The sequence below is a fragment of the Gracilinanus agilis genome, chromosome 5 (assembly GCF_016433145.1).
Source record: "Gracilinanus agilis isolate LMUSP501 chromosome 5, AgileGrace, whole genome shotgun sequence".
In the NCBI taxonomy this organism is placed as follows: Eukaryota; Metazoa; Chordata; class Mammalia; order Didelphimorphia; family Didelphidae; genus Gracilinanus; species Gracilinanus agilis.
In genome coordinates this window covers 139,916,433-139,943,812 of record NC_058134.1, presented here as the reverse complement: position 1 = coordinate 139,943,812, position 27,380 = coordinate 139,916,433, and positions in this window count along the sequence as shown.

The window sequence follows — 27,380 nt, the reverse complement described above, 5'->3', positions numbered from 1 at the left end:
AATTATCATTTTTATTATTTTAGCCTTCCCTACCCACGAGCAATTACTGTTTTCCCAATTATTTCTATCTAGTTTTAATTGTGTGGATAGTGTTTTTTAGTTGGGTTCATATAATTCCTGTGCTTTTCTTGGTAGATAGATTCCTAAATAATTCATATTGTCTAGAACAGTGATGGGCAAACTATAGTCCATGGACCAGATCCAGCCCCCTGAAATGTTCTATCTGGCCACACATTATTCCTAATCTGACGAATACAATGAGTGGGATACAATACAATGAAACTTTGAGAGAGTTGCCTTAGAAACAGACTGACAGATGAGCATTTCCTTTCCTTTGGTCCCCTCTTTAAAAAGTTTGCCTATCACTGGTCTAGAGTGATTTTAAATGGAATTTCTCTTTCTAAATCCTGCTTCTGAATTTTGTTGAAAATATGCATAAATGCTAACAAGCAACTATTAAATGTTTTCACATGCAAGTTATTATTGTGTTTAGTAGGGTTAAAGGGAGAAATTACAGGGTCTTTGCTTCTAGGTATCATTATCTAGTTGGGAGTAAAGCACAATGAGGAGATAATGAGACATACATATCTTCAGTTTAAACAAATGGAATTTCATTAGTGTGGGTCTGTTCCCTTTGATATGATCTTTTAAAACTCCTGGTTCCTTCAAATTCATCACACTTTGGCCAACCCAAGCTTAAATTTTTTCAAACTTCAAAATGGAGTTCCTTAGGCAATAGTTATAGGGACTGACCCTAGGTGCATAATTGAAAACTAGCCAGTTAAGTAAGACCAACCTTTCATGGCATTTAAGTGCCTAAAATCACCTCTACCCAATGATAAGCCATCAGAAGAGGGTATGACATCAAGAATAGCAGAAATTGCATTGACTTTATAACCATAAACAACTCCACAAAATTTGGAGTTCAGGAAAAGTTTAGGTTCAACATTTGTCCCAGACATTTGCTAACTCTGGGAATCTGAGCAAATCACTTAACTTCTCTAAAATTCAGTTTCTTCATATAGAAAAAAAGGTTAATAACTATGGGACTTAACCTCCTAGGGATATAACCTCAAATAAAAAATCAAATTGGGTAATATGTGTGAAGATTTCTCACACTTTGAAGTACTATACAAATGTCAATTTTCATTATTATTATTATTATTATTATTATTGTAGGAGGAAGGAATTGATTTTAGGTAGGGGAATTAAGGGAGGTTATTTGGAAATAATATCCAAGGTCTGCCTTGAAAGAAGAGGAGGATTTCAACAGGCATTAATGTTGAGAAAATATATATCTAACACATGGTCCTTTGTGTACAAATAACCAGAAGGACAAACAGTATGAAAAATGGGAAAATGTATTGGTCAGATTTGATTGTAGTGTAGAATAAATAAAGGGAAGTAGAATAAAATAAGGCTGATAAGGTAGTAGGGAGTTAGACTGTGGAAGACCTTGTATTTCAAGGTATGAAATTACACTTTTATCTTACAAACAATGGGAAACCGATGAAGACTAGATTGGACATAAGAGCAACTAGAAGCAAAGAAACCAGCCAGGAAGTTAGAGAGTCATTAAAGAGTATTTGAACTGCAAGTTTCTCAGGAGAGGATTGATGTTAGAAATTTTGCAAAGATAGAATCAATGACTTTGCGATTTATTGGATGGATAAGAGTTACAAGGGAAGAGAAAAGATCAAAGATGATTTCAAGATTTCAAGCTTGGACATCTGAAAGAATAATGGTACCATAAGGAGAAATAAGGAAATTGATATTGGTTTCAAATAAATAATTGAATCCCAAATGAGTAATCAGTAATAAAGTATATGAATCTAGATGGGTTGAATACCAGTGTGGGTTGAAGTAGTCAGAAAAAGATTCATCCTTGAGGAAGATTGCAAGGTGCTTGGTTTGGAGTAAAAACAAATTGAATACAATGATCTTAAGGCTATAAAAAGTCTAGTTTCCAGATCAAGGAGATAGATTTTAGCTAGAAACTTCAGTTTAGGTGAATACATATCCCCCACAAGTCATGCCATTGGCAAAATACAAGAGACTCTGGAGTCATAGTGGTCCTAAACTAGCAGAATCTGTTCCCAGAGTGAAAGGGGATAAATCAAGACCAAATAAATAGGTACATGCTCATAAAATAATTACAACATTTGAACTAAGATTGCTTTAAAATGAAGCAACTTTTGAATGAAATTATTTAAGATAAAAGAAAATGAATACTTAGTAACTGGAATTTGAAGATTAATAATTATAAAAATAAGGAGTTAGCAAAAAATATAATATGGGGAGATATGCCAATAATTGAACCCCAACCCCCTTTATTTTGTATTTTCCATGAGTCAGACATTTTGAGAGGTTTTGGGGAAACAAAGGCAAAATCAAAACAGAGTCTGGCACCAAGGAGGAAAACATGTTATATACATGTTATTTTCTCTCTCTCTCTCTCTCTCTCTCTCTCTCTCTCTCTCTCTCTCCCTCTCTTCTTTTCCAATCTTCTCTGCTTCTCATCCATTTATCTACTTATCTTTCTATCTCTGTATTATATTTGTATGTATTTTTAATATCTGAACCTACAATCCTATAATTTTTTTGGTATAGGTAATTTCTAATGAGAGAATCAATATATATTCACAAAGTAAATATGAAGTGATTTCAAATAAGTAAATTCTAAGAAAATAATCATTTACCAAATGCAGCATCCAAAGGGGGGAGAAACTTAACTGAGAGTGATTTCAGAGACAAAGACTTGGTTCTGATTAACGAGGTGACAAGAAAGGGACAATAGCTTTTCCTTTAAAATAGATATAATTACATCTAGAGTCAGAGAGAGTGCTCCATAAATACCTCCCAAATTCACTCTGAGGTCCAAATCCCATTTTCGTTGAGGATTGAGTGACACCTTGATTGTCGCCATCCATCAAACTAAAGAGTAAAAACAATGTATTCTTATGCATTAACAGAAGTACAACAGACTAAACAATGGAGACAATAAGCGAAGGAACAGAGCCAGAAAGAAGGCAGTATCTGGACTCATGTAAATAATAGAGCACAGTAGCTGAATGACCAGAAACCAGCAATAGCACATTACAGAACATCAGAGATATAGAATATTATTGTTCTCTGTAGAAATGTCAGAAGAGTGAGGAATAACAGACCTCTCCATTTCTTGTCTGCAGTATATAAAGTTTTCATTTAAATTCTACAGTCAAGTCAATGCAAGAAAAGAGGAGGGTTTTAATCCAGATTTTCGAAATGGTCAGTCTCATCTCACGAATGAACTACTACAGAAGACAAATGCATAGTATACTGATGTGTCTGGTATTTATCAGATACAAAAAAAAACCCTTTTTACTCTTAGGAAAAGAGATTTCATTGTACAATTCTGCAAAACTAAATTATAGTCAAAGGTTATATTTAACTCCTAAGATAGACTATAAACAGAGGGATGGAGATAATAAGAGCTTCCTCAAACTGCTCTGTGGAGATAGACAGACTAATGGGGAAAAATAAAACAGAATAGCATAAAGAGGCATCATCTGGACCAGACGAAGATTTAAATTGTTAGAGGATATGATATGAGGAGACTGAAATGTGGCACAGTCCTCATCTAACCTCCAACGTGCTGTTTTAACAACTAGTTCCATTCTACCTTGCTGGGATCTGGGATTGGCCATTGCTACTTTTGTCTGGGAAGTCTTCTTTATCAACCACTCAGAACCTTAGACTCATAGGAAATCTTGTTCTTGGAGATGGGTTTGCCTGGTTATAGATGGTCATATCTAGCTCTGAGATACTGAAATCTCTTATAACGAGGGTGTCACTCTGTTTCCTAATTCAGTTTCCTAATTCAGTTCATTTTTTCTTTCAATTTAAATGCTAAGACATTTAGAACATGTAAGTATAACACTGGCATCAGTTCATGGTCTATGACTCCTTTCCGAATAATGTAAAATATTCCCTGCCTTCATTGATTTACAATATAATGGGGAAAACAACCTGCAAACAACTATGGAACAGCAAGGTATATATATGTGCGTGTGTATATTTAGAGAGAGAGATAGAACCTGCAAACAACTATGGAAGATAGATGTCTGTTGGTTTAAAGAGTGACAGAGAGATGTTTGTAATTATTTCCTGTTTATTCTGTGTATACGTGTGTATGTATACTATACATAATCTCCATATGTTTATATATAGTAATATACATATATACATACACTTATATGCATTCATAGGATAAACTATATACAATTATCTATAGCCACACATATTTCTCTACATAAATATCTATATTTCTTTATATATATGTAGGAAAAAACAAGGATAATCACAAAGGGAAAGAAAATTGAATAAAAAACAGTTGGTCATGGCCAATTAAAGTTTTTTTCAATATGTAAAATATCACAAGGTTTATTTTCTGTTAACCAATTTGTCTTATAGTTATGTTTTTACTTATTTTCCTTCTTAGTGTATACAAACAAGTAAATAAAAGACTGATAGGAACATAGAACTCCGTAAATCAGCTTCCCTGCCTTTTAAAAAAATGTTGAAAGAAACCGATAAGGAAAATAACAGCAATTTAAAGAAATTATATTTGAAAGCAACTTTCTTAGTTTTTTTATTGTCTTTTGGGGTGAAGATGAAGCCTCTCTCATTGACATTCGCCCAGTTTCTGGCATTTGGGAAATTAAACAGTACTTTCAATGATTCTGCTCTGCTCATCATTACAAAATGCCATGTCTTTATCAGTAATATCATCCTAGCAATACTATATGGTTGCAAATTATGAAACATATAACTCAGAAGAATTGAACGTAGAAGCAACACAATGGAAAATGGAAAGATGCAAGGAGGGCATAAACAAGCTGCAGCATATTACTAATAATGATAGACATGAAATATAATGTTAAAAATCATAGAGGATAGAGAGGACTAGAAAACTGATGAGAAAAGGAGGTGTTGCCTGGACTAATGTCTATGTGGTTTTTCTGTCTCCAGTCTCTTCCTATTCCAATCAGTCCTTCATAATATGACTACATTCCTCAAAATTCTACCTTTGCTGCCTACGGAATACAACTCACTCCCTTTGGCCTGGATTTCAAGTCTGACCACAACCAACCTTTCTAGCTAGATTTCACACTATTCTTTTTTGCAAACTCAAACTTGTCCACATACCATTCCTTGAAGATATTCCATAGTTGTTTTTTGCCTCTAAGTCTTTGGTTATATATTCATTAGTATCTAAATATTCTCAGCCTCCACCTGTATCTGCTGAAATCCTGGATTCTTCAACCTGGATCAGATATTGCTACATCCAGGACAAAGGACTCAGTTTCCCAAACTGGGATACTCTTTTATTCCTAAGGGTTTATAACCACATTTTTAAACCTTTCCTACAAAATTAATGTGTTTCAAATTTGTGTGCTCCTAGCCTAAGTTGTAAGAAAAATCCACCTGCTATGTTTCTTAGTGAATTCTTTAACCATATGGTCAGGGATCAATGTTAAATATTTGTTGAATTTAAACAAAATGATAGAGCTACAAGTGTCCCAGTCATAGAGAGATGAAGTTAGAAGACCTGCCTCTGACCTATATTCTCAAGTGATTGGCTAAGAAGTTCACCCCCATTGAGATCTATAGCTTTTACTACACTAGCAGAAAATGACTTGTTCTCTGCTGGCCAAGACTCCTATTTGGTATGGTTAACCTACCCATGTATCTGTTAGGATAATTGAAGTCAGGGAAGTTGCATGCAGTGAATTTGCAGGTTGGTAAGTAGGAAATTCTGAGATTTAGGGGCACATGGAGCCTTTCATGTACAAAGTTCTCATTTTAACCCACCTCAGGCTACCCAGCTTTACTGATTTATAGTTAATTAGGAATGAGATTTTCATTGAAAATTCCAATACTTATATGCTTTTTTGTATGCATTTCAGAACATGTTGGCTGGAGCAAATAATTGTAACAGCACTCAAGAAATGAATGAATACCACAGGGAACAGCTTCAACCCCCCCCCCCCCCATCCCTCTGCCCCTGACAACCTGTAAGTAAATCCCGCTGTGCTCCCTGTTCACAGAAATATCATTCTGACATCACTCGTGATCACAGAAAGATTTCTTTTCCTATCATTTAACGAAATCCCAGTACCATTTCCTCACACTTTTTTTTTTCTAAATAGAATCTCAAAAGCTCATATGAATTTCTGGGATTTGCTGGGTTTTTTTAATTACTTGCAATTTTATTGTAAAATTAAATTCTTTAGGTCACATAGAAGCCTAGTTACTATGAGTGTATGTGTCACTTCCCTGATAATAAGCATTTCTTATGTGGGCATATAGGGGAGTCAGTAAATCTATATACATAATAGCCCAAAAAAAAGAACATAATATTTAAAAGGACAACCACTCTATTTCATTGTACTTTCAAAATACTATATATTTTCAAGGTGAAAAAATGAATACAACATTGCTATAAAGAGAGTCTTTTTAATGCTTATTTTGTGAGACAGGACAAATCCTGAACAGAGAAGTTAGTAGTAATAAGATAAAGCTTCTCCAACACACTCTGACGTTGATGGCAAATCTTTACTACTGACTAGCAAATTTATTTTGACTACAAACATCTCCAAACTACTGAAGAACTTATTACCTCAGTGAAAATGTTTAGCTGCTCTGGACTAGATTTGCTGTTAAACAATAACAAGTGCTAGAAACAAGGTGCCTCAGTGGATAAAGTCTGGCTCCAGACCTGGAGACAGAAGCTTCTTGGTTCAAATCTGGCCTCAGACACTTCCCAATTATGTGACCCTGGACAAGTTACTTAACCATAATTTCCTAGCCCTTATGACTCTTCTGTGTTAGAACCAATACATAGTATTGATTCTAAGAAGGTAAGCATTTTAAAAAAGAAGAGAAAAGAAAAGAAAAGAAATAATGACAAGGGAAAAAGTTATAGGGGGAATATAGTCTTTGTAATACCAGTGAAAAATCAATAAAATTTATTTTTAAAATGATTCCTAACAATATTCAGAAATAAGGACATATAGATACACATACATATACACACAGAATTTCACTAGCTTTTATCATATCAAGATTTCAGTAGTCAAAGAAGGCAGATATGACTAATAATTGTGATAGCTTAAATTTATTTATAATATTCTAAAATCTGTAAACTCTTTACATAAATTATTTAATTTTATCCTCAACCCTCTATGGAGGTAAAGTATTTGAAGCATAAATGTATGTATGTGTCTGCACATGCAGGTGAATGTGTCAGAAAATTGTTTTGTCAGGTAGAAAATACTATATATTCTATTAATGATCCTTTTAATGTGCATATATTTTAAGTTCCCATTTTGGTAAGTCTGATATTCATACATAACATCATCTTTTCTAGCTTTTAACACAGAGTTCTACATAAGCAAATGCTTAAGTATGTGTTGTTTTATTGCATCTTCATATATATATATATATGTATATATATATGCTTATATATGTATATGTACTTGTATCCATGCACTTATCTATAAAAGGTAGCTATATGAATGTTTATACCAGAGAATAACTAAGACAGAGAAATAGAGACTTTGGTTCTCAGTCCCACAATTTGTAGGATGATAAAATTTAAGATAATGATTCTAAGAGAATGTACAATTTAAAATTTTATTATATTTTCATTTTGATATAAAAGTTATCAGATAGCCTGCTTCCTTTCCCCAGCTTTAAGATTCCTACCCTGCCTCTCCCCAGCCCTGACCTGTGCATTGTCTCAAAGTTGCCTCCTGAGAAGCATCTTTATGGTGTTTCAGGGTCTCCTAGCCCCATTATTGATGATTTAAGGGACTTTATTGATACCTTTATCATTTGTTTATTTTTATTTGCTTTCTTCACCCAAAATGACCTGGGAGGGGGCACTTTAACTCTTCATAAGATCAATTGTTACTTTAGCATAAATATTCCCTCCAATGATGATGCAGATCATGGACTTCTGAGCCCTTGAAGACGAGATACACAAGTTGCTATTGCCCTGCCTCCCCCCCAAATCATTCCCTAAGTAGCCAGCCTTTATAGGATGGACCTTTTCAAATGCTTATAGCTTGTCCTCAGATGACAGAAGCAATTCCACGCAAAGACCATTCCATAAGCCTTTCGAAATTAATAAAAGTGTCAGAGTTTGTTTTATAAACAAGACCTTAGAATCATCGCTTTAGGCATCAGAGTCAGACTATAGCAGCATGTGTCTTTCTTTGTGTTTTTGTGTCTAAGATCAATCTGTGATATAAAACAGCATTACATCTATGAAGGTTTAATCTGTAAGGAATATTAGTAGTTCAGATATGCTATCCCCATTGATATACTTATATAAAGATTCATTAACAATGACATTCCTGTGTTGTAGGGAACAATAGACATCACCTTTTGACCGACTCAGGATAAGTAGTAATAGTTATAGCATCATAGTTTCCTGAATAATAATATAATAACCCAGATTTCTACCTTTCGTTATTTTTATAAAAAAAGGAAACGAAGGAGCATATAAAATAAACTGTTAATTTGCTGCAATAAACTAGAATATTAACATTTTACCTTTGTGAGAAAATTATCTTTATAAATATTAATTTTACTTTTTGTAATCTAAATATGAGATAATTATAACTATGGGTTAACATATAACGACAGGAAATTAATGGGGCGAGCCTTGACATCTTCTCTCTAAATGAAACCAGAAGATATAAGGATATCAGCTAAATGGAAAGTTGGTTCACCACCTCTGCTTCAAGAAGCAAATAAAATAGTTGGTTTAATCATGGACCCTAATGCAACAATTCATGACACAAATAGTAATGTTATTTAAAGTACTCAAGAAAAATATATGCAAAGAATACTGTCTTGATAATTATAGCTTGTAGGATGAAGCCTACTGAAAAGAAATTCTATAGGAAATTTGAAAAGAAGCCCCAACTAAGTCAACATATACATTTATATTCAGTAATTTCAGTGGAGAGGGAAGGATAACAAATATATGTTGAAAAGTATATTTCAGCATTAAGAAATAAAAGATGTTAAAAGCTTATAGGCTATTAAAAATATTCACACCTGAATATCATGAATACTTTCCTCTAACAAAAAAAAAATCTCTGATGTATTTCCCAAACTTCACCATGCCCTGCTGCCTGTACTTCATCCTTTCCCTGTTATCTAGAACTCAAATTTCCACTTCCTGGCACTCTAGATTTCCAAATAGTGAGCAGTTATCTTACTTTTCCTACACCTAGCCCTAGTCCCACCACATCTCAAAGACTCAGTCCAAGAACAGTTTTGCTTGCTTTTGTTTCAATCCTGAGCACTTAGGAAATGTTTTTTTAAAATTCATTCATTCATTCATTCATTCATTCATTCATTCATTCATTCATTCATTCATTCATTCATTCATAAGATGATATAAGATTACTTGATAGCTACCACACTCAAAAACCACGTTATCTCCATACTACCTCTAAGATTAAATATGAATTCATCTGGTATTTAAATCACTTCAAAATTATCCCTTCCACCCATTCTTACACATTACCTCATTCAGCACAGTCTACAATGCAGCCATACAAAACACATGCAATTCTTCACAATCCACTCCATGTCTTTGTACTATCTGTCTTTCATGCTTTCAAACCTCTTCTACCTCCCTCTTGTGTCTTAAAAAAAATCCCTTGTTTCCTTCAAGATTCTGCTCAATTATAGGCCCATTTTTAGTACACTACCCTAGATGCCTATGTTTTTCTCTTCAAGGTTGCCTTGTTTTAATTTTTAAATATTTGTACGTACACATTTATGAACATGTCTTCTCCATTAAAACATATGTTCCTTAGGAATGGTAACTATTTTTGTCTATCGTCTCTAACACTTAACACCATATCTGAGATGAAGTAAGCACTTTAAAAAATGTGTATTGATTGACTGCTTCAGTTGGATGAAAGGCCATTGATGTGATCCATCAGCATCTTGAATTGGCATTGCAGATGGACATTGAACTGGGACTAAAATTAAATGAGAAGAAGAGAACAGACTGGATTGTAATTGGGAAAATTCATGAAAAAATAATGGTAAGAAAGGAAAGGAAAAACAAGAGGAAAAGGAGGGAAAGGAGAGCCTGGGAAAGAGAAGAAGAATAAAGAAAGGGAAGGGACCTTTCCTTTTATCAGCAAATTCTCTTGATGCAAATATATCTGCAAATCATGAATTAATCCAGTCTTCAATGACTCAAAATTCAGAACTACCCAAAAGACAACACAAAGATGTATTGTGAGTAAAAATAGACTAAAGGCATATTCTCAATGATGGTAAAAATGGCATAAGAGAAATAACCAGGAAATATGTCATTAGAAAGGGAGGCCAAAGAGTTGTATAATAAGAACAAAGGAAAATAGATGGGCATTCCTAATGTTACCCTGGTAGTCACAAATGATAAAAGACCTAGAGGATGACCTCTAGCATATTGGATAGATTTTCCCAACATCTTGGAGCTTTCTTCCAGGTCTTTTAACATTCAGTGGTATTAACTACTGTCTATTATATCTCTCACTTTGCATAACCAGCCCTCCTGGTCTGATCCCTGAACAATATCTTTTATACAGCTTCTATGTAATTTGTCCTTTATTATATACCCACAACTTATTTCTCTATTCAGTTTTGGATTGTTTGCAACTTTAATTCTTTGGGATTTGTAGTATTCCACAGTATATAATCATTTGAAGAATATCATTCTTTTAAAAAGATAGGATTTTTGTTTAGCTTTGTTATTTTTGATTATAGTGTAGAGATGATGTTATTAAAAGGGTTATACAATTTAAAAAATTTTTGATCAATGCCTTCTCTTATTTTATACCAGAGCCATATTCCAATAAACCTTTCTCCATGTAATCCTTCCTTGTAACAAAGAAAAAGAGTTAAATGAATCTGACCCACATAGAATGGGCCTCTGACAGCATAAGCTACATTCTGCATCTATAGTTCTCCACCTTCCTAATTAGAGGAGCAAAATACATTTCATCTTCAATTCTCAAGCATGAAGGTTCATAATTCATTACCTTTCTGTAGTAATTATGTATAGTGTTTTCTAGGTTCTCTTCTGTTAATTATGTATCAATTCATGCAAGTCTTCCCATGTAACTCAGAATCCTTATATTCATTTTTAGAAACAATAATATCCCCTAACATTCATTTACCATTCTTTGCTCAACCATTTCACAGCCCACTTTGCCTTTAGTTTATTTATTGATTTGTTTATTTTTATTATCACAAAAATGTTGTTATGAATATTTTTATCAGTGAGATCTTTCTGATTTGACTTTCTTGGTTTATATGCTTGGTAGTACTATTTCTAAGTCAAAAGGATTGAAGTGTTTAATTATTTTTCTTCAATAATTCTGTTTTGTTTTGGTTTGTTTTTTTCCCAGAAAAGGTGGAACAATTTTCAATTCCACCAACAGTTTCAGGTGGAATCATTTCCCAAAGTCTGTCTCTTTCTCCTCTTTAATACTGGTCCAGTTCATCAAATATCTAAAGTCTCTCTCCAGCATTATGTGCTGATGGGCTAAGTTAATTGTCCACCTATCTAACTACATTTTAATACATGTACAATAAGTGTTCTTTATTCTTTTTATTTTTCTCATTTGAATTGGCCAGTCACTCTTGAGTGGTTTGTAGGTCTTGTATTGAGTTCCCAACAGCATGATGGAAAATAGTGCAATTACCACCATATAAACTCCAGTTGTAAATAATAACATCTACTAGAAATCAACTGTCCATTCACTTTTGCATAGATGTCTTTATTATAGGCAACATTTGCATAGTTTACTATGGGCCAGAGACTGTGCTAAGCACTTTAGAAATATCTCTTTTGATTCTCACAACATCTCTGGGAGATAGGTGCTACTATTCCCTTTTTATAGATGAGGAAAATAGAAGCAGAGATAACGCGACTTGCTCAGGATCACATAGCTATTAAGTGTCCAACATCATATTTGAACTTAGGCCTTCCTGAGCCCAGATCCAGCTCTCTGTCCACTACATTGCCTATCTCCCATAGCTTTATAAGTACACATCTACTGTTATGTTTGTAATAACAGAAATATTAGGGAAGCTGATAGTTTGGCCAGGGCCAGATGTCTGCAAGACACTCTCCTCCCACACAGACAGGCTTGAGTGAGTAGGGAGGGGGTTAGGTACTCCTTGCTCTCAAACCCCTCACCCCAAGCAGTTGGTTTCAGTTGATGATGGAGACAGGGCTGAGGATCTTCAAGCAAGATCCAGCAGAGGCTAATCTTTAATGATGTTCCCTATCTTTAACATATTCCCCACAGGTCTGATTGAGGACTGAGTAGTAGCTAGTTATCCTAATGTTGAGGACTGAGATGGGACTTGACTTCTTAGGCTGGCAACTGACAGGATTCAAGCTTAATGGCAACAGTGAGCAGTGAGTATCCTCAAATAATTTCCAGGCACAGATATTGAAGATAAAGCTTATATTGACAAAGAAAGAAAGGGGAAGGCAAGAGGGGGTAATTAGGATTTGGATAAGAAATGGGAAACCCTGGACTGTCAGGTTGAAGCTGCCCCTCCCCACCCCAGGAGGGAGTGACAGACCTTAGCTAACTTGCTCTCTAGGCTAATAGTAATTACTTCAATGTCTATATAACTAAATAATTATTATATTGATGCTGGAAAGGTCTAATCCTACTAAATAGACTAACTCCTGAGTAGAAACCACAATGGCTTTTGCCCCTATGGCCTCCCAGGTGAACCCCCAAGTCAAGAGCAGTAAGCAGTAAGATCTGTTTCCCCAACACCCAGGAAACAACTGTTTAACTCCCTCTCCAACTGCCCCTCACCCAAAGTTCTCCAGGTGGAGTCCCCTGGAATTCTGGGTGAGGCTTGACCCTGTATTTTGCAGGAATTCCATCCTGCCATCTTCTAAATTACACTACCTAGTTTACATTTCACATGATATTAATAATCAGACTATTAACAAATAGCTATTTCTATAATTTATGTGATTCAAGGGATCTAAAATGATCTTCACATATACATAAGAGACATTTCATTGAAAGATAGACTGTAGAGTTCTGTGTTAAACTGAGTCAAATGCTTGAGGGTTTTTTTGTTTGTTTGTTTGTTTTACCAAAAAAACTAAAAACACAGTAGACTCTTGTATTCTCTATAACTTCTAATCAATTTTCCACTTTGGAGATGAGATCTACTGTAAAAAATCATTTTTGAAAGCCCAATGATTCCTTTTTTTACATTGTCATGAAGGATACTTTTATATACATATATGTCATTATCAGAAATATGCTACAGAACTAATAAAGTACCTAGATGGTTTAGTGAATATAGGGCTGGACTTGGTATAAGGAAAGTCTGATTTCAAATCCTTCCTGAAACACTTATTAGTGTTTTGTAAAAGAGTTTTGGAATTGTTTTCGTATAATTCCTGTGTTTGCCTTGGTAGATAAATCTCTAAATATTTTATATTGTCTAGAGTTATTTTAAATGGAATTTCTCTTTCTAACTTCTGCTGCTGAATTTCTCCTTTAATTTTTAGGATTTCCAATTTAGTTTTTATATGAGGATTTTTAATTTGTTCTTTTTCTAATTTTTTAAGTTGAAAGTCCAATTCATTGACCTCCACCTTCTTTATTTTGTTACTATAAGTACTCAGAGATATAAATTTTCTCCTGAGTATTGCTTTGGCTTTATCCCATAGGTTTTTTATGATGCCTCCTCATTGTCATTCTCTTTAATGAAGTCTTAATTGTTTCTATGATTTCTTTTTTGACCCACCAGTTTTGAAGAATTAGATTATTTAGTTGCCAATTAATTTTAAATTTGTTTTTCCATTTAAGACCCTTGTTAAGTATAATTTTATCACATTATAAGCTGAAAAAGTTTTATTTATTATTTCTGCTTTTCTACATCTGTTTGCAATATTTCTATTCCCTAGTACATGGTTGATCTTTGTATATGTAACATGTACTGCTGAGGAAAAGGTATACTCCTTTTTATTCCTGTTCAGTTTTCTCCAGATATCTTTTAACTTTAATTTTTCTGGCATTTAATTCACTTCTGTTACTTCTTTCTTATTTATTTTTCTGTTTGATTTATCTAGTTCTGAAAGGAGAAGGTTGAGATGCCCAGCTGATATGGTCTTACTATCTATTCCTCCTTCAGTTCCTTTAAAAATCTAGATGCTCTGCCATTTAGTACATAAGTGTTTAGTAATGATATCACTTCATTATTTATAGTACCCTTTAACAGAATGTGATTTCCTTCTTTATCTCTTTTAATCAGATCAATTTCTACTTTATCTATGTCTGATGTCCTGATTGCTGCTCCTGCTTCTTTTACTTTAGATGCTGCATGAAAAATTCTGTTCTAGCCTTTTACTTTGAATCTCTGTGTGTCACCCTGCCCAACATATAGCAGGATTTTGGTTTTTAATCCATTCTACTATCCATTTCACTTTAATGGGTGAGTTCATCCTATTCACATTCAGCATTATTATTACTAAAGATGTATTGCCCTCCATCATATTATCCTCTTTAACTCTTGCTCTGTTCCCTTTCTCTCTGTTCTTTCTCACCAGTGTTTTGCTTTTTGTCCCCACCACCACCTTTCCCTTCCCTCCAATTACCTTCCTCTTCCCTTGTCTTATTTCCCCTCTACTTCTCTGTGGGGTAAAATAAAATTCTATACACCACTGTGTAGGGTAAGATAGAATTCCATACACCACCAGTATACTTGTTTTACCCTCTCTCAGCCCTTTACAATGAGAATAAAGTATAAGTGTTGCTCATCACCACCCTTATCCTCCCCTCTCTATAATGACTTTTTATACCTCTTTATGTTATATAATTTACCCCAAATCTATCTCTTCTTTCCCTTTTCTCTCAGTGCTACCCACTCTTTCAGTCCTTGATTAATTTTTACATAGAAATTCATATGTATACATATCATAGCATATATGCATACATATCATTCCATATCATCACATTTGCATATACACTATATCATCATATAACATTATGTATGTCATATCATCATAATCAGTTTATTTCTCTACCCTCTTTCTGAGTAAATTCCTTATATCTTCTCTACTACTAAGAGTAATTTTTTTTCTTTTTTCAAACCCTTGTACCTCGGTGTATTGTCTCATAGGTGGAAGATTGGTAAGGGTGGTCAATGGGGGTCAAGTGACTTGCCCAGGGTCACACAGCTGGGAAGTGGCTGAGGCCGGGTCTGAACCTAGGACCTCCTGTCTCTAGGCCTGACTCTCACTCCACTGAGCTACCCAGCTGCCCCCTAAGAATAATTTTTGAAAATTTTTTGAGTTCTGAGGGTGGAGCCAAGAAGGTAGAGTAATCCTCAGCAACTTTGTGCCACCATGAGAATCCTCCCCAACCATGATTAAAATATCACAACAAAAGGAATACAGGAGTGAAAGAACTCACAAAGAGACAGAGTGAAACAATTTTTGAGGAAAGAAAAACCCAAAAGGTTCAATGACTATTGAACATCTGGAGCACTGGGGTGAGAGGAGGACAGACTCAGCAAGAAGTTGTAGCAAGGAGGAAAGAATAAACCAAGAGTGACCACACATCCCCACTGTACATCTGCTGTCTAAGGATCGGGAACATATGCCTGAGCCAACATCCAGATCCTCGGACCCTGACTGAGCAAATAAAGGTAAAAGCCAACGCATACCCCTAGAAATTTCAAACCTGTGGAGAAGTTTATAACTCCAACCCAGGGAATTCTGGTCTAGGCTTGGGACAAGGACTTAATTCACACTTTGGGACCAATAATAGTACTAAGTACTTAGTACTGATCATTTTGCCTAAAGCTCAGGGCAGAGCTCCAGGACAGGACAATCAAGTGTGTGCCTGATTGGATCAAGTACATAGTGAGACCAAAAATTTGAGACTAAACCTGAGGGTAGAATTTGTTCAGTCTTGACCTGATCAAGATCAGAGGGAGATCAAAATCTTACACCTAAGCCTAAGGCAAGTCTTTAAGCTATCAGCATCACAAGGGCCAATTGAATTAGCAGAGACAGGGGCTCTTAGAACTCTCATTCCTCAAAGAGGAATCATCCCCCTAAGCCTACCTCTAATTAGTTAGGAAAAATGAGCAAACAGCAAAAAAAAAGCATCTAACCCTAAAGAATTTTTATAAATACAAAGAGCAAGGTTCTGTTATTTTGGGGGTTATATCAGTTATAGATTGCAGATACAATAGCCTATTAATAGACTATAAACAGAATTAGTTGTTGGGATTGGTGGTTGAGAGTTGGGTGGACCAGTAGTTGAAGAGACTTGAATGGAGATAAATATTCTATAAAAAATATTTATTTATATTTACTTCTATAGGAACAGCGATAGCAAAAGGAATTTGGAGATATTGAATTTGGAAAGGTTTAGGAAATGTATTTCCCTAAATCTAATCAATACTAGCTAACTGTCTCTAACACCCACTGTCTCTCACTAGACTTTCTTGGTGCTTGAATTCATAAGTCTAATTTAAAATTACTCTTACTGACTTATTGAATCCCCCAAATTAACTAACTTTCTATCCTAAACTAAAATATAAACTTAATAAACGGAGAAGAATGAGTCAGATTTCTTTCCTGCTGCTCAGATGAAAATTAAGCTTGTTAGGACTTCATGGACTTCTCCACTCAGCCTTTGCTCTCTCCTGCCACCACTGGCAAAAAAGAGGTAGTGCAGTACCACTATTCTCTTGTTTGCTAGGATGTTTTTCAAGAGATAAATTCACTAGATCTTCTCCAACTATCAGAGCAAGCTCCTTGGACAACCTTCCTTGATTCAGATAGCCCAAAGAGTGTTCATTGGTTCAACTGACTTGGGAAAGTTCTCTTCCCATCATTCCTCTTTGAGATTCCACTCTGACTTAAAGAAATCCAACTCATTCAACTCCTCTCTCTTATCCACCTATTCCCAATCTATCAAGAAATTTCGTTATTGCTAACCTAATTACCAAACAACCTACCACAGTACAAACACAGAAGGGGATAGTGATAGCAAAGGAAAAACAGCCAAAGTCCAAAAGAAAAATATAAATTGGACACAGATTCTGGAAGAACTCAAAAAGGACTTCAAAAACACTCTGTTATTTTTAATCCTATAAGTCTCAATTTCATGATTTAGTCTTTCCTAAATAATTATATTTATTTGTCTTTTGAAATTTTTTTTCCTATTGTTTGAAGGGGCTTGTAAGTCAATAGGTTGCTCACATATGTGCTTAAAAACATTTTTATAGACTTGCCTCAAATACAGAGTATATAATTTTGAATTGCAGTTTGAGCTACTTTGCTTTTCAGAATATGTTTTTCTATTTCTCTCTCTGATTTCTTCTGGCTTAGAAGTTATATTGTACTATTTGAATTTCCTTTCCTTTATTTTCGAAGATCATTTTAGAGTCTGCTTACAAAATTTGTTGTATACCATTTAAATTGTTAAATTTTACTTTTCTTTATTCAAGTTCAAAATATGTCTTTTTTCCCCCTCTTAAATGCAAATTTTAGATTATTTTGATTGGTATATCTAGAAATATTTCTTGTACTAATTTCTAAATTATTGTGTTTTTGTTTTTGTTTTTTAATTTGACATTACTTGCTGGGAAAGCTAAAATCTCTAGGTAATCTCAGGCTTCAAACTCAATTACTTTGATTTATATACGTAATTTATTTTTAAATTATTGTCTTCCTTTACTTCTTTCATATTTCCTTTTCATTCAGTATTTTTGTACTCCAATTCTGTTAATTTCTCATAAACTTTTTTAGAACAACTTTCCATTATGGATTGTTGTTGTTGTTATTATTATTATTATTATTATTATTATTATTATTATTATTTCTGACCTATATTCATTCCTAATTTCTTCTTTTATGGATTTCACTTTCCTTTCACCATTCTGGAGTTTCTTCTTGACCTTCTATATTCTCTGAGGAGCTTACAAAATCATATATTTTATTAGACATTATTTTACATTATTATTCTAAGGTATTTGTTAAGAAAGCATTGGATTCTCTTTGAGAATTTCTTACTCAGTTTTCCTTTTTTGTGCTTAATGCTGATAATTGGGCAATGCTTTGTCATTAAAAAGATAAAATTAGATAATATTTTGTCTTTTTACATTAACAAATAGCTCCTAATTTTACTTTTCCCCTTATTTCTACTTTTACTCCAAGTTTTGTTCACCTTTGATTAAACTTTTTCTATTTTAGTGTTGGAGTTTTTTAATTTTATTTGATTTTCTCTAGTATTTTTTAAAGTAATATGGTCTCTCTCTTGTAGATGAAATATTTAGATATATGCATTTTTTTACCAAGGACTGCATGAATGCATTTATCACTGCGTATAGTCTGTTAAAGATATTGTTAATATTACTGTTTTTAAACATTTGTTTGTGAGGTTTTTAATGATCTTATATATGGTTAATTTTTGTAAAGATGCTATGTTCAGTTGAGAAATATATACTTCTCCACTATTATGGTTTTATTTTGTTTTTCTCTTTGTAATTAAAAAAAAAAAACCTTACCTTGCCTCTTAGAAGAGATACTAAGCATCATTTTCAAGGCAGAAGAATGATAAAAGCTAGGCAATTGTCTTTAAGTGACTTGTCCAGTTTCACAATCCTAGAAAGTATTAGTCTAGATTTGAACCTAGGACCTCTTGTCTCCAGACCTGGCTCTATCTACTGATTAATCTAGCTGCTCCTACACTCGGTAATTTGTTTAGCTTCTCATTTAAGTACTTAGAAGCTATGCCATTCTATGCATAAATGTCCTACATTAATTCATTGTCAATGACTTATTTCAGTATAGTAGTTTTCCATTTATCTCTTCTAATCAAGATGATTTTTTGTTAATGTCTTATTTATGATCATAATTGCTCTGCCTACTTTTAAAAATTCAGTTGAAACATCATAGATTTTTCCCCCTTATTTTAACTCTGTGTATTTTTATGTTTCGTGTATGTTTCTTTAAACCTACATTGTTCAACCAATCTAGAAATCCAATCAAGAAATGGACTTGAGCTGGAATGGTCATTACTGGATGAAGCCATGGTGGTTCTTTTTAGATACTACTTCTGTATTCATCAACTATCCAGGTTGCAGACTTTTCTCTCTTTTTTCCCCCAGTATTAGGATATTTGCCCTTTTCCAGTACTATAGTGCCTCTTCTGCTCCCAACAATCTCTCAAGATCACTGGCAATGACTCACCAATCATAGTTGCCAATCCTTTCAGTATCCCGGGATGTATTTCACCTGATACAGAGTGAAATAATCAGAGCCAAAAGAACAATGCACATACTACAACAAAGTAAATGAAAAGATAACTAAAAGGAAGTCAGTGATAGCATTTGAGCAAAAGAGAATAAAACATACCTAACCTGCTTTTTGGAGAAAGCCAGGATACTATTAGAGCAGAATCCCTGGTGATGTTAACTTATCAAAGGTAGCTTGCATGATCTCTTATGATCTCCTCTACTTAAACTGGACCATCTTAATTTCATTTTATTTAACAAGAGCATCTAGAGAATCTTTATGCCAAAAGAAAATCTCTTTTTTCTTTGGATCTTGTCCAGGGCTATCTTTATTACCCTAAAGAATACCTTCACTGAGCTTTCCTGATTGATCTCTCTCGATATTGATGTTTATTGATTTTTTTAAACATTAGTCTACTTGGTTGCATCTATTGTGGGATCTTCAATAATATCCACATATATATGAGAGAGATTTCATATGAGGAAACAACGTAAGTTTACGTTTTAGTCTTCCAAGTAAAATATCTATTACAAAACAATTAAAACAAAAAATGATAATGCCTTTGAAAATGTATATAATATTATCTTCTATTATCATCCTGTCTCTCTGCCAAGAGGTGGCAGGTATGATTCATTAGCTATTCTCCATGGCCATTGTCAGTTTCCTCTTCATAATCCTTTCAATTGCTTTGTAAAAAAATGAAAAGTTTTAGATTATACTTTATTTCTGCCAAACTGATTCTCAATTTTCCCTCAATTCTTTCAAAAAAAAAATGGAGGAAGATCTTTCCCTTAGAAGTTGCTCCTCAGATTGTAAAAAATTAGTTACTATTTTTAGTTACTTCTAGTTCTTGGTTACTCAGTCTGTTCTACTAATCTTCATTATTTTCACCATTATTAAATAGTTTAAATTATTACTCATTTTTAACATATTTGAACTTCTGGTAATGTTATAAACCTTTGATTCTTACTTTTTTTCACAATTTCACTTGGTGTTCTAGAACTTTTTGTTCTTCCAAGTAAATTTTCAATTGTTTATAATTCTTTAAAATATCCATTTGGTAATTAAGTTGTTATAACACTACATCTGTAAGTTAATATTATATGGTGGTGTACTTTTTAGTATAGTGTCATTGCCCAATAATAAGTACTGAATATCCTGAATATCATTTATTTTCCTTCTCTTATTTCTGCCAGAAGTATAATTTATATTTATTTAATTAAGATAGAACTTTGGAGCCTAAAAATCTGAATATAAGCACTATCTTTGATATATAATAGTTTCTGATTCCAGGCCTCTCCCACATGTTTTTACATATTTTACATTTAAATATTACATTTTTACATAAATTATACTTATATATGAGGTGAATTTTCTTGTTTCATGTTCCTAACATGAGGTAGGTGCTTAATAATTGTTTTTTTAATTGATGGATTCTTTTTTTTTTTTTTGTTAACACAATACTGTGATTTTGTGGATTTATTTTGTTTCCTGTTTATTAAAGAATTAATCAGTATAATTATTTTTACACTGATATTTTGTGGTTAAATATACAATCATGTTATATGCAAATAGGGATCCTTTTGTTACCTCTTTCTTAATGTTTAGTTTTGTTATCATCTTGCCTATAGGTAGCATTCTGGAATTGTCAAATACATGTGGGGAGAAAGAACATCCTTGTTTTATCCTTCTTTGTTCTGAAAATTTTGTAATGTTTCTCTATTCCAAATAATACTCTTTTGTTTTAGATATGCGCTTTTGAACTTATAGAACATTTTCATGCCAATGTTTTAAGGATTTAAATATAAATGAATATTTCATTTTGTCAAAGGCTTTTTCTACATCTATTGTAAAAATTCATGAGGCTTTTGTTTATTTTGATATGAGTAGTAATATTAATCCTTTCCTAATGTTGAATCATCTTTGCATCTTTTGTATAAATATAAATCAGTCATGATGGATTATTTTATTATAATATAATACATTATATAATTAATATAATAAAATCATTTAATCATTTGTTTATAATGAACTAATTATAATAAATAACATAATTATTGATAATAAAAATCACTATTTTGATGTTGCATCCTTCCAAAGATTTAGAGATTTTTTCATCAATATTCATTAATGAAATTAAACTGCGTTTTTCTTTCTCTGCTTTATTTCTCCATTGTTTGTATATCATATCCGTATTTTTCTTAAAAAGAATTTTGTAGAATGTTTCTGTTTTTAAGAAGGATATCTGTAATATACATATTGTTTTTTGAATACTTGATAGAATTAACTTTTAAATCCATCAGATTTATTATCTTTTTTTCCTTTTATCAATTAAAACATTGTTTACTAATTTACTTTCTTGAGATGGGAATTTTGAAGATCTCTATTTCTTCTTTCCTTAATTGAGGCATTTTATATTTTAAAGTTGTTGTTTTTTTAAATTCCAAGCTTAATACACAACAAAATAAGCCCTGTTATATACGCAAAACAGAAAGAAAAAAAAAAGATTGCACATGAAATTGCGAATGTCATACATGCAGCTTGTTTTCTCTTTAAATATTTAATAAATTAATCAAGTAACTTTCAAAACTATTCTGTGTGAATCCTTCTGATTTTTTGTCCTCTTCTATGTGTGGCATTTTACATTTTTGTTGTTATTTATAATTTTAACTCTTGATTTTTCTGAATTACAATTGATTGAAATAGTTTCTGAGAATTCTCTTTATTGTCTTTTGTGAGTCTTGAAGATTAGACATCAAATTTGCAAGAGTGACACCCAAACCCCCTACAAAGCCCACTTAAAGAGATATCTGTCCATCTAGACAACTGAACCCCTCAAAGGAAAATAAAATGTATAGTCTCCCTTCTTAGATGATATGAAAATTGTATAATTAAAGAACAAAGAAGAAAAAAAGATCTGCAGCAATGAAGGGAATTAACTAGTGATGCATGCTGCATTAATATGATGAACCCCTGTAAATGTAGTCAGATGAAAATGATGACCATCACAGAGCCAAAAATAGGTCCCTAGTGCACCCCACTGGATTTAGTAGTGCCTTAAGCATGTTTGCCAAAATGAATTGAAATATATTTTCTTTTGGTCATTCAACCAATATTGAGTGATTTTGTCAAATGCTTGATTAGATTTTAAATGCACTATGGTTATAGCATTTTTCTGATCTACTGCAAATATTTCCTGCATGTCTATATTGATCCTTTAAGGCAGCTCATCTTTTTTCCTCCACATGAGATAATTTCTATTTGTATCTTTATTTTTTTTATAAATTTTTTATTTTTAGAAAAATTTTCCATGGTTACATAATTCATGTTTTTACTTTACCCTTCACTCCCTCTGAAGCCCCCCAATACCAACCCCCCACCCTGTAGCCTTGCATTTTCACTGGTTTTAACATGTGTGGTCAGTCAAGACTTATTTACATATTATTGATAGTTACATTGGTGTGGTCTTTTTGGGTCTACATCCTCAATCATGTCCTCATCAACCCAAGTGTTCAAGCAGTTATTTTTCTTCTGTGTTTCCACTCCTGTAGTTCTTCCTCTGAATGTGGGTAGAGTTCTTTTCCATAAATCCCTCAGAATTGTCTTGGGTCAATACATTGCTGCTAGTACAGACGTCCATTACATTCAATTTTACCACAGTGTATCAGTCTCTGTGTACAATGTTCTTCTGGCTCTGCTCCTTTCACTCTGCATCAATTCCTGGAGGTCTTTCCAGTTCACATGGAATTCCTCCAGTTTATTATTCCTTTGAGCACAATAGTATTCCATCACAACAGATACCACAATTTGTTCAGCCACTCTGCAACTGAAGGGCATAACCTTGCTTTCCAGTTTTTTGCCACCACAAAGAGCACAGCAATAAATATTTTTGTGCAAGTCTGTTTATTTGTGATCTCTTTGGGGTACAATCCCAGCAATGGTATGTCTGGATCAAAGGGCAGGCATTCTTTTATCACTCTTTGGGCATAGTTCCAAATTTCCATGCAGAATGGTTGGATCAGTTCACAATTCCACCAGCAGTGCTTTAACATCCCAATTTTGCCACATCCCCTCCAACATTCATTACTCTTCCCTGATATCATTTTAGTCAATCTGCTAGGTGTGAGGTGGTACCTCAGAGTTGTTTTAATTTGCATTTCTCTAATTATTAGAGATTTAGAATACTTTCTTATGTGCTTATTGATACTTTTGATTTATTTATCTGAAAATTGCCTATTCATGTCCCTTGCCCATTTGTCATTTGGGGAATGGCCTGATTTTTTATACAATTGATTTAGCTCCTTGTATATTTGAGTAATTAGACCTCTATCAGAATTTTTTGTTATAAAGATTTTTTTCCCAGTTTGTTATTTCCCTTCTGATTTTGGTTGCATTGTTTTTGTTTGTACAAAAACATTTTTATTTAATATAATCAAAATTATTTATTTTACATTTTGTAATTTTTTCTAACTCTTGCTTGGCTTTAAAATCATTCCTTTCCCAGAGATCTGACAAGTATACTATTCTGTGTTCACCTAATTTACTTACAGTTTCCTTCTTTATATTCAAGTCTTTCAACTATTCTGAATTTATCTTGGTGTAAGGAGTGAGATGTTGATCTAAACCTAATCTCTCCTATATTGTTTTCCAATTTTCCCAGCAGTTTTTGTCAAATAGTGGATTTTTGTGCCAAAATTTGGACTCTTTGGGTTTATCATACACTGTTTTGCTGACGTCACTTACCCCAAGTCTATTCCACTGATCCTCCCTTCTATCTCTTAGCCAGTACCATATTGTTTTGATGACTGCTGCTTTATAGTATAGCTTAATATCTGGCACTGCTAAGCCACCTTCCTTCACTTTTTTTTTCATTATTTCCCTTGATATTCTTGATCTTTTCTTCTTCCAAATAAACTTTGTTATATTTTTTCCTAATTCAGTAAAATAGTTTTTTGGTAGTTTGATAGGTATGGTACTAAATAAGTAAATTAATTTGGGTAGAATGGTCATTTTTATTATGTTAGCTCATCCTACCCATGAGCACTCAATGTTTTTCTAATTGTTTAGATCTAATTTTAATTGTTTGGAAAGTGTTTTGTAGTTATATTCATATAATTCCTGTGTTGTTTTGGTAGATAGATTCCTAAGTATTTTATATTGTCTAGGGTGATTTTAAATGGTGTTTCTTTTTCTACCTCTTGCTGCTCTAATGTGTTGGAAATGTATAGAAATGCTGACGATTTGTGTTCATTTATTTTGTATCCTGCAACTTTGCTAAAGTTGTTGATTATTTCTACTAGCTTTTTAGTTGATTCTCTAGGATTTTTTAAGTAGACCATCATATCATCTGCAAAGAGTAATAGCTTAGTCTCTTCATTGCCTATTTTAATGCCTTCAATTAATTTTTCTTTGCTAATTGCTGCTGCTAGTGTTTCTAGTACAATGTTAAATAATAGAAGTCATAATGGGCATCCTTGTTTTACACCTGATCTTATTGGAAAGGCTTCTAACTTATCCCCATTGCATATGATGCTTGTTGATGGTTTAAGATATATACTTTTTATTATTTTTAGGAAAGGTCCTTCTATTCCTGTACTTTCTAGTGTTTTCAGTAGAAATTGGTGTTGTATTTTGTCAAAGGCTTTTCAGCATCTATTGAGATAATCATGTGATTTTTGTTTGTTTGCTTCTTGATATGGTCAATTATGTGGATGGTTTTCTTAATGTTGAACCATCCTTGCATTCCTGGTATCAATCCCACCTGGTAATGATGAATAACCCTCTTGATCACTTTCTGGAGTCTTTTTGCTGGTATTCTATTTAAGACTTTTGCACCTATGTTCATTAAGGAGATTGGTCTGTAGTTTTCTTTCTGTTTTTGATCTACCTGGCTTTGGAATAAGTACCATATTTGTGTCATAAAAGGAGTTTGGTAAGACTCCTTCTTTGCTTATTATATCAAATAGTTTGTATAGTATTGGGATTAATTGTTCTTTGAATGTTTGATAGAATTTATTTGTGAATCCATCAGGCCCTGGTGATTTTTTCTTAGGGAGTTCTTTAATGGCCTGTTCAATTTCTTTTTCTGATATTGGATTATTTAAGTATTCTATTTCTTCTGCTGTTAATCTAGGCATTTTATATTTTTGCAAATATTCATCCATATCACCTAGATTGCTAAATATATTGCCATATAATTGGGCAAAATAGTTTTTAATGATTGCCTTAATTTCTTCTTCATTAGAGGTGAGGTCTCCCTTTTCATCTTTGATACTATTAATTTGGTTTTCTTCTTTCCTTTTTTAAATTAGATTAACCAGTACTTTGTCTATTTTATCTGTTTTTTCAAAATACCAGCTTCTCATCTTATTTATTAATTCAATAGTTTTTTTACTTTTGATTTTATTAATTTCTCCTTTGATTTTTAGTATTTCTAAATTAGTTTTCATCTGAGGATTTTTAATTTGTTCATTTTCTAGTTTTTTAAGTTGCATGCCCAATTCATTAACCTCTGCCCTCCCTAATTTGTTAATATATGCACTCAGTGATATAAATTTTCCCCTTAGAACTGCTTTGGCTGCATCCCATAGGTTTGGGTAAGATGTCTCATCATTGTCATTGTCTTCAATGAAATTATTAATTGTTTCTGTGATTTGTTCTTTCACTAAATTATTTTGGAGAATCATATTATTTAATTTCCAATTAGTTTTTGGTTTGCCTCTCCATGTATTCTTACTAATAACTATTTTTATTGCATTATGATCTAAGAAAGTTACATTTATTATTTCTGCTTTTTTGCATTTGTTTGCCATGTTTCCGTGCCCTATTACATGATCTATCTTTGTGAAAGTTCCATGTGCTGCTGAAAAGAAGGTGTATTCCTTTTTGTCTCTATTTATTTTTCTCCATATATCTATTAACTCTAATTTTTCTAGGGTTTCATTCACCTCTCTTATATCTTTTTTATTTATTTTTTGGTTTGATTTATCTAAATCTGATAGGGGAACGTTGATGTCCCGCACTAGTCTGGTTTGCTATCCATTTCCTCCTTGAGCTCCACTAGCTTCTCCTTTAGAAATTTGGAAGCTATACCATTTGGTGAGTAAATATTGAGTACTGATTTTTCTTCATTTTTTATACTGCCTTTTATTAGGATGTAGTTAACTTCCTTATCTCTTTTAACCTTATCTATTTTTACTTTGGCTCTGTCAAAGATCATGATAGCCACTCTTGCCTTCTTTTCCTCATTTGAAGCCCAAAAGATTTTGTTCCATCCTCTCATTTTCACTCTATGCATGTCTATCTGTCTCATGTGTGTTTCTTGTAGACAACATATGGTTGGGTTTTGGTTTCTAGTCTATTTGCTTCCATTTAATGGCAAGTTCATCCCATTCACATTCAGAGTTGTAATTATCAACTATGCATTCCCAGACATTTTGATTCTCTCTCCTAGTCCTGTCCTTTCTTCTTTCACTATTTGTATTTCTATTTGTATCTTTAGGATTTCCTTCCTAAGAATTTCCCTTCTTTCTCCATCCAGTTTTGTGGATTTAAAATCTTCTATTCTTCTAAAAATAAAAAAATTAAGTCTTGTCTTTCAGAAGATAGATTACTTAGGCCAATGCAACAAGAAATATCACTTGGTGATCGCTTGCCTCTAAAACTTAAAAATGGAGATAAGTGAATTCATCTTTTTTCAAGGCTGGGACATCTAATGCAAAAGTATCCTTTGCAATGAAGAATTTGACAGTATCACCCACCTAAGTCAATAAGTACTTAGGAATTTTTGTAAAGTGTACATGAAAATGAACAGGAGGAATAGCCAAATCATGCTACAAAATACAGTTTGTATCTAAGAATTGCAATCCAGATATTTTCCCTAAGTAAAATTTTGTGCTTTTCCCTGCTCTTATTACTCTGGTGGGGGGACCATTGTTTTCTTTTTTAAATTTACCAGCTCCATTTTGACTTCATTTTGGTTTTTCAGATAATTAGCAATTAGCTATATATATATATATAT